We start from the raw sequence: 8,104 nt of genomic DNA, 5'->3' as shown, positions 1-8,104 counted from the left end.
ATAATCCACGAGAAATGACTATTTCCGTAGAAAAGAAGCGTCTGCGGTGTATAAAAGGCTAATATCTCTAGCTTATTTCATTGGTAGACTTTATTAAATAGTTAACGCATGATTGTTTCGGATATTGTGATTTAACATCCTATTTCTGTGCGACTTATTTTTTTAGTCTCATATTTGGCAAATATTTCTGAGAGAGAGAGAGAGAGAGAGAGAGAGAGAGAGAGAGAGAGAGAGAGAGAGAGAGAGAGAGAGAGAGAGAGAGCCATTATGGATACTTTCTGGCAATAGCTTATTCTAACTAGCTCTGACTAGTAAGGTATCTCCAGCACTGCTTAAAAAAAAGTTGCATCTCATCAACGAAAAAAAGACACTCAAGTCAAAAGCTTAATCAAATTCTAAAACATTAAGATACAGATGTTGTTGTTTAATTCTTGCTTGTGGTTAACGTCTTTCGCAGTATTGGAGGATGTATTTTTACTGTATTGTAATTGTCAAGACTATTGCTATTATCAATGTCATTCTATTATCATTACTATTATGTAACGAAGTAATTTTTATCATACCTTCGTAGTTAATTTCGTGCAGTTTTTCTAAATTTCACGAAATCGCGTTTTCTTCTAGAAAACCGTTCATGCTTATCTATATAATTTAGTTTCCAGAGAGAGAGAGAGAGAGAGAGAGAGAGAGAGAGAGAGAGAGAGAGAGAGAGAGAGAGAGAGGAGCTTCCAACCGACTGACGTCAGACACTCATTATATGACTCGAGACTTATCTCATTCCCATTAAGCCTATTTTTCGTGTCGCGGACTTCGATGAGGTTCAGCTGGTAACGTAGGCCTACAGTATACTCAGCCGATTTGTAACATTATAGACACAATCCCATTGTGTATTCTGTCTTTCTGATTGCAGTAGCACGTTTCTCGGAACTTGCTACTTGGCTCAGGATGCGTTTGAATAAACATGAAGTATATACATTCATATACAGTAAGCAGGTAGCGACGCATAAACAGATATTGGCTACAAATAACCGTTGTCGTCTTAGATGAATCATGTAGGAGTTTCGTTCCGTTATAGCCTACCACCTCATAAACAAATTAAAATACTTCCATATATTTCTTCATGTTTATTTATTAATATTAAAAGACATTGGTCAATTTTCAAGGGCTAACGATTTTCTCTTTTGTATATCCAGTGTATACACTTCATTTTTGCTATTAAAATACACCAGTTAATTTTAAGGGGCCAATGATTTTCCCTATTGTATATTTCGTATTCAATTTTCAAAGATACGCAAAGCATAATCGAGTGATCTATTAAAAGAAGGGACGTATAGGCGGATGTCTTCTATTACCGACTGGCTTGGAAACAGCCTCTTGACATTCCCTCCTGACCTACTCGCACGTTAATCTAAGGAGAGAGAGAGAGAGAGAGAGAGAGAGAGAGAGAGAGAGAGAGAGAGAGAGAGAGAGAGAGAGAGAAAGAGAGAATTCCCTGAGGGGAACCAGGTGTCGCTTCTTGCATCTTTGAATACCACTGATAGGTGCATTAGCAACTGACGAAAGGGTTGTTCCCACGATGCTTTCTTCATCTCTTTCAAGTCACGTTTTCAAAATGAATTCCCTGAATTGGTTCTTTTATTCTCCATTACTTATCCATTTGAGATAGGAGGATTTTCATTGGATTTATTTTTTCATCCATAAAGTTATGGATCAACACGACCGTTCAAGATCATCTTAATTTTCCACTATCTTGGAATATTACTAATGTATATTCACAGTGACAAGTACTGCAAAATATCTTCAATTCACGAATGATTTACTATAATGTATTTTAGGACATATCAGAAGTCAGAAATAGAAACAGAATGATAAGAAACAAACCATCCCCAGACAAGAAAAAAGAACAAACGTAGTTTTATTCCAAACCATGAAGAGACAGCTTTCCCAATAGGATTTACTCCCCAACGCAGAAGTCCTACTATGCAATCGACCTCCTTTTCATAAAGCGAAGAAGAAGGGACATAAAAGACGACATGACATGCGACTACCCGATGAGATGAATGGAGACAAGGACTTGAGAAAGATGCAGAGGCTGCTCGCATGATCACTGACTGGAATCCGAGATCATTGGCTGCTGTAGCTAACATTAAAAAAAATACATTAAATTTCATTAAATATTCAGTACATTACATAGAACACTAGTGATTAAAAATATTACCAATGCTGATATATAAGTAAAAAATCTTTCATGCTTTAATACTTACATTGACTAGATAAAAACCATAATGGTAAATTGAAAAGGAAAAATGTATATAATCAAAGGGCATGCATCAATCAGCTTTTTTTCAAACAGATTAAATACAGTAGGTCACAAACACATTTCCTAATGAAATACTGTATACTCATTTATGTAATGTAAACTTAATTCTTGGTGTACAGTAAATGTGCACAAAATACATAGATAAACTTATGTAAGCTACTAATAGTAAAGTATATAATGAAACTACAAAATATAAGTATCAATTGAGGCCAATATAGCACTACTTTATTAACGCATGATCCTGAATGATAATAGATCCAGTGAGAGAAAAAAGAACAAATGTTTTGAATAAAATCATTCTTTGAAAAAGTTACACACATCCCTTGCTGATTTTCATAAAAGTTAGTCATGAGTGTAATCTTCTACTAATGCATTTATCAGCATTTATCCGGATTACCACTAATACAGATAGGTGTCATTATAGCACAAGGCATTACGGAATTAAAGTCTTGTAAGGATTATCAAAACAATAAACATCGTTATCAAGTTTCAGGCTCATAATACACACAGCTTTTAACTTGAGAGTTGTGTGCAGTTTATAAAAAACATAGGTATTATATATTGGGGGAGGGGGCACTTTCCCTATCAACTACTTTCACTACTTGAGAGGTGACATAAAATAATTTGACATCCAAAGTTACTTTATAAAAAAAGTGTCAGGGCTCCAGTGAATTCTAACGCCAATTGTCTTGTTGTTCTACACAAGAAGCTTAATATCTGCATAAAATATTTTGGGAAACAAACAAACAAAAAATGCAAGTCAATCAATTGAATCAATAAATAATGTGTATGTTGCTAAAAATTTCAGACGGATGAAGGCCATTCAGATAAATTCCTTTTAAAAAACTGGAGCAAATGATATCATGATGTGAATAAAATAACAACGTCCAACTATTGAATGTCTACGACGCTTCTCTTGGAAGTTCATACGCAAACCTACAAGGTTGGCGACGTGATAGCTGTCTTATGCCATACACAGGACCCATACAGTATGGGTCCTGGCCACATAATGAGATTGGCTATGTTCAGCCATATGTGGATGTGATTGTTGATGTCATCTTGGCTTACATAATGTGTAGTATTTTCATTATGCTATAATCATATGATTAATGTGTCGCATAAGATGACCAGACGCCAAGTACAGAACTAGGTATTACCATGTATGGTATTTTGTATTGCCTGACAAAATCGTTAGGCATTATTTTGTATAATCTTCATAATCTTTTTAAACTTATTACTATATATAATTCCATGCCTCACCAATTTTCTTGTATCACATGACAGAAAAATGAATTTCTTGACCAGGAAATCACAAGCGAACCATGAATACTCACATGACAATATATGCAATACGTTGTATATTATGAAATACAGTGTATGGTGTTGTCATTACAATGGTTCTTATTAAGTATAACAAACACAAATTTAAATAACTATACAATTCATAACATCAACGTGTACACATTAGAAAACTTTAACCATATTGTAATGTCTTAATTAAATGCTATTTCCAGAATATTATGATTTCAATATACCAATTGGATATAAACGAAGGATTATGTCAAGACCAGAAAGAAACAATACACTGAACAACAAATAAATAGAGTCGAGAAAAGCATTTCTCTAGTAATAATCTGCCTGCGTCACACAATCATTACCAATTCACTCTGCCTCATTTCTGACCAGAGAAATTGGGAGTTATTCACTGACTCATGGTGAGAGAGAGAGAGAGAGAGAGAGAGAGAGAGAGAGAGAGAGAGAGAGAGAGAGAGAGAGAGCCTTAAGCCTAAAAATTGTACGAGCAATATATTGCACATACATCAAGCCGCTATACTGTACATTATATATATATATATATATATATATATATATATATATATATATATATATATATAAATATTATATATATTTATATATATATATATATATATATATATATATATATATATATTAAATATATATATATATATACATATATATATATATATATATATATATATATATATATATATATATATATATATATATATGTGTGTGTGTGTGTGTGTGTGTGTGTGTGTGTGTGCAGTTATCCAAATCATCAATGTTCAAAATTGCCGGATACCTTTTTGTACTTCGATAAAACTTCTCATAAAAGAGGAATAGGGCTGTAAAACCAGTCTTGAAACATGACGCTATTTGTATATCCAAGTTGAACAGAGGAAGCGGAGATTTTAAGGCGTCAGAAATGTAGGGAAGGGAGAAAAGAGTAGCGTGTTTTTCAAGAGCTGAACGAATTTTGAATGAATGAAAAACCACAACGGATGACGTAACAGTAACACCTTCCCCGTCAGGTGGTGATGAATCCTGCAGTCCTACAGCGCAAGTAAAGAGACGAAACTAAGACCACAAACTCTACGGAAACAAAACATACGAAATGACTTTAAATGACTTCTCGGGAAGGCAATTCTCAACACTCCTAAACAAACTAATCTGTATATGTTACTGATAATCTTCACCGATCGTGTGCAAAATGACGGTTGACCTGATAAGAAGAAAACCGGTTCGCAGGTATAAACATCCTCTTAAAGGATAAAACGATGCTTAAAAAATAAGAACACGTGGTCTTTTATATCTTACTAAAGTACGTGACCCGTCTTAAAATGACGGCTAAATATTTAGAGAGATATACATGCCCACGTGCGCGCACACAGAGATTCAACCCTTCCCTCTTTCCTAACTACAACCTCTCTAACCAGAGTATGACTACTTCCGTAAAAATTTAAAACGAAAGGAAGCACTCCGAATAGCTATTAACCCCCAGACTAGATCAACTATTTATTTCATGACGCCTAACTTAAACCAACCAATAAATCGAAATTCTAAACTCGCGTAATGTCTGATCTAAATCTTAGTACATACAAGAGCTGGACTTGATTTTCGAAAACTAATTTCCGAAGTTGAAAATAGCTTGACCCCTATCTATGAATAAAAGCTTATCCAAGAAAGTAACAGCATTAGGAGTTGTTTATACTATTGATAGCACACATTTCTTTCTTTTCTCCATGTTAACTTATGGATTTTTATCTCCACCCTTCTGAAGACTGCCTTGGTCACTCTTACGTATTTTTAAGTTCTGGGCTTGATAGACACACCAAGCTGCCGATCACAAAAAGCTTTCCTTGGTATCACGAAACTAAAGATTTCGTATAAAAAAGCCGTCGTAGACTTCTAGAGCCCTTGTTACATTTCCATAACAGTCGGATTTAAATTGCACATTGGGTTTACACACCTACATACACATATACACTGTATAACTGTATACACATAAATGACTAAATTAAATATATATATATATATATATATATATATATATATATATATATATATATATATATATATATAAAATATATATATATACACATCTGTCGCTTACCATTAAACTGATATTGCTATACCTGTGAGATTTGAATTTTCTAGACTATTTTCAAGGACTGGATTTGATTAATGGACGTAAGCCATATAACCAAGCGCTAGAGTCTGGGAGACCATTCAACACCTAGGAGCAGCCTGGAGAAAACCCGGCAGCTGAACTTTGAAGTCAAAGTTAAGAGAGATTGGACATCAACATAGAAGAAAGGAAGCGGGCACTGGGAATGTGCTCCTACATCTTCAGATTGGAAGTATTCTCTATTTACGAATGTGAATTGATGCAAATTTTGATGGAGTCGATGTTACAGACTGCGTTATAAGAGCTTGATAATTCGTGCTTTCAATATTTAAAGATTGCAATACAGAAATATGATGTGATTTACACTGTATCAACAAATTGTATAAGGTGTTTATAAAACCAGGCGTTTCGAATGAACCATCAAGTATATTTTTTCCCGAAAAAAAAATCGAGTTCATAAAATCGATATCTTTGTAATAAGGTCCATAATCAACATAAAAGTTTCTAAGGAAATAGAAAAAACAAACGGTTAATAAAAATGATAAGAAATGCACACGTTTATCTAACTGATTATTTCAGAATGTAAAAACACAAAAAAATGCAAATAAGCTTCCAAAATTCAGAGGGGACCGACCTCTGTGGGAGAGAAGACAGGCAATATTACCAACAATAAACTAAAGCACATGGCAATAAACTTGACATAATCCATTCAATATAATTATTTTTAATTTTCTTTTATCTTGACAATTTAAGACTATTTATCACCCAACAGCGATATTTATCTCTTCCATTCTTTTATAGCAAACACGTGTAGCAGGTCAGACACAATAACACACTCAACATCTGTTGATTTACTTGAGCAATTTTGGTCTATATGAAGAATTTGATATACTGTTTATCAATATATGTGCACTTTCCGAATTCTTAATTAAATTAATTCACCCTAAAGAGGAAACATTCCCAGGGAAAAATCTAATTATAGTTGAACTTTTTTATATCACAAAAATAAAATTTCGAACCTTAGCAAGGTTTCATTTATCAAAAATAGCAGGCGACGTTTCAGTAATCATTGCCAACGACTTTTTTCTCTCGACTTTTTTCCTTAGTGTTATTACAAAAGAATTTCAAAGATTACCAAGGTTTCATTTATTCAAGGGTAATAGACGGCTTTTCAGTTTTCAGTGTCAACTACTCTCTCTCTCTCTCTCTCCTCTCTCTCTCTCTCTCTCTCTCTACCCTGAACTTCAGAAGGCGGCCGCTGTGTTAAAGGAAGCTCTTCCGGAGCGTACCAGTCACGACTCTTTCATCATCCCACAATGACCTCTAAGCGTTAGGTGACGCGGACATGAAACATCACCAATGACATTGGCCAAATGAAGTTAAAGGCCTGAGAGAGAGAGAGAGAGAGAGAGAGAGAGAGAGAGAGAGAGAGAGAGAGAGAGAGAGAGAAGTAAAAATATCATTGGAAATATCAGGAGAATTTAAAACAAAGCTGGAAAAATACACTTAAATGCCACCAGAGATACAAAACTTCATCAGCTAATATAAAATATCTTATTTATGACTGTACATTAAAGGAATACTACCGCTAGAGTTATGGGGTCCTTTGACTGGCCAGTCAGTACTACATACGACCCTTCTCTCTGGTTACGGTTCACTTTTTCCTTTGCTTGCACACACACCGAATAGTATGGCTTATTCTTTATAGATTCTCCTCTGACCTCATACACCTAACAACACTGATATTACTTTACAATTCTTCTTCACCGAAGGGGTTACTGTACTGTAATTTTTCAGTGGACACTTTCCTCTTGGGTAGGGTAGAAGAGACTCTTTAGATATGGTAAGCAGCTCTTCTAGAAGGACATTCCAAAATCAAACAATTGTTGTCTCGTCTTGGGTAGTGCCATAGCCTCTATACCATGGTCTTCCACTGTCTTGGGTTTGAGTTCTCTTGCTTGAGGGTACAATCGGGCACACTGTTCTATATTATTTCTTTTTCACTTGTTTTGGTAAAGTTTTATAGTTTATATAGGAGATATTTGTTTTAATGTTACTGTTCTTAAAATATTTTATTGTTCCTTGTTTGCTTTCCGTACTGGGGTATTTTCCTTGTTGGAGCCCCTGGATTTATAGCATTCTGCTTTTCCAACTAGGGTTGTAGCTTAATAATAATAATAATAATAATAATAATAATAATAATAATAATAATAATACGCCTTTCAGTACAAAAAGACTTCTGATGGTTTTATATTTCAACAGATGATGAACCTTGACGTGAGGGGAATTTCATAGATTATTACGAATATCAAGAGGCAAGAACAGATAATAAAAACATGGGAATTCAAGAAATTATA

The 8,104-nt window shown here is 34.3% G+C and overlaps 1 protein-coding gene across 2 annotated transcripts in view; it reads right to left on the bottom strand.

Annotated features, from left to right (window-relative positions):
• Window positions 1-8,104, bottom strand: part of LOC137649483 (uncharacterized) — a 742,412-nt gene that overhangs the window by 1,774 nt on the left and 732,534 nt on the right. The window lies entirely within an intron of this gene.

This window comes from Palaemon carinicauda, chromosome 1 (assembly GCF_036898095.1).
Source record: "Palaemon carinicauda isolate YSFRI2023 chromosome 1, ASM3689809v2, whole genome shotgun sequence".
Lineage (NCBI taxonomy): Eukaryota > Metazoa > Arthropoda > Malacostraca > Decapoda > Palaemonidae > Palaemon > Palaemon carinicauda.
This window is presented reverse-complemented; position numbering and strand designations above follow the sequence as displayed.